The following is a 1435-nucleotide window of genomic DNA, read 5'->3' as shown; positions in this document are numbered from 1 at the left end:
TCATCCCTGGAGACACTTTCTTGTGGAACTGAGGTGCCTGCACCTTAGTATGCTATTCATAGCCCCAAACTCCTATAACAGCCAGGAACACTCCTAGACAAATGCCTGTTGTGGTTTCTTACTTAATGAGACCACCCCCATCACCGCCCTGCAATCAGGGGATTCCAAACCCTTCTGAGTCAGGGAGCCTTTGATACAGAAATGTCTGCCTCCTATCTCTTCCTCCTCCTGATGGTGCTGGGTCTCCCATCGGGTCAGTGGCAGGGAGATGCAGTGAATGACAGCACATTCACCAACCCTAATCCTAACCCTAACCTAGGTGAAAACCTAACGCTAGGTCTGAACCTAAACAGAGATGTAACCCTAAGCCTAGGTCTAGCTCTGTATACTCCTAAACTTAAAATTAACCCTAACCTAAGGCTCACCCTAAACCAAGCACTAACGCTAACCGTATGTCTACCCTAAGGCTAAGCCTAATCCTAACCCCAAATCTGATGTGAACATGCAGTTTCTCCTACAACTAACCTTACTCCTAACCGTCATCCTTCGCCTGAACCTAAGTTAACTCTATCCCTCACCTTCAATCGATACCTCAATTTCACCGTTAATGTAAACCAATCCCTTAAACTAGACAGAGAGCTAAACTTAACCTTAATGAAAACGGATGTAACACACAAACCGTAAGCCTGACCCCAACTCTTAACTTCGCACACTGTCTAAACCTCACACAAATATTAAACCCAACCTATATCTAAACGGTCAAGTTTACCATAAGCCTAAATGAGACAATAGGTTCGCTCATCTTTCCCAGTGTACTTCTTTAAACTGCTGCAAAATGGTGGCACAGAAGATTTCGGTTTAGGTTTAACTTTAGACGGGCATAGGTACAGGCATTTGGGCATGTTTAGGGACAGAGTTAGAGTTCACGTTAGAGTTACGGCTGTATGAGGATTCGGGTTATGGTAAGTCTGAGGATCAAATGTAGGGGCAGTGTGAGGTGGAAGGTAAGAGTAGGGTTTAGTGCTTAAGGATGAGCGAACCTATTGTCTCATTTAGGCCTATGGCAAACTTGACTGTTTAGATATGGGTTGGGGTTAATATTTGTGTGAGGGTTAGACAGTGTGCGAGGTTAAGAGTTGGGTTCAGGCTTACGGTTTGTGTGTTACATCCGTTTGGGTTATGGTTAAGTTTAGCTCTCTGTCTAGTTTAAGGGATTGGATTACATTAACGGTGCTATGGAGGCTTCGATTGAAGGTGAGGGATAGAGTTAAGTTAGGTTCAGGCGAAGAATGACGGTTAGGAGTAAGGTTAGTTGTAGGGGGAGCTGCATGTTCACATCAGATTTGGGGTTAGGATTAGGGTTAGACTTAGGGTAGACCCACGGTTATGGTTAGGGCTTGCTTTAGGGTGAGCCTTAGGTTAGGGTTAAGTTTCA

The sequence above is a fragment of the Tenrec ecaudatus genome, unplaced genomic scaffold (assembly GCF_050624435.1).
Source record: "Tenrec ecaudatus isolate mTenEca1 unplaced genomic scaffold, mTenEca1.hap1 Scaffold_538, whole genome shotgun sequence".
NCBI lineage: Eukaryota > Metazoa > Chordata > Mammalia > Afrosoricida > Tenrecidae > Tenrec > Tenrec ecaudatus.
Note: the sequence above shows the minus strand (reverse complement) of the source record.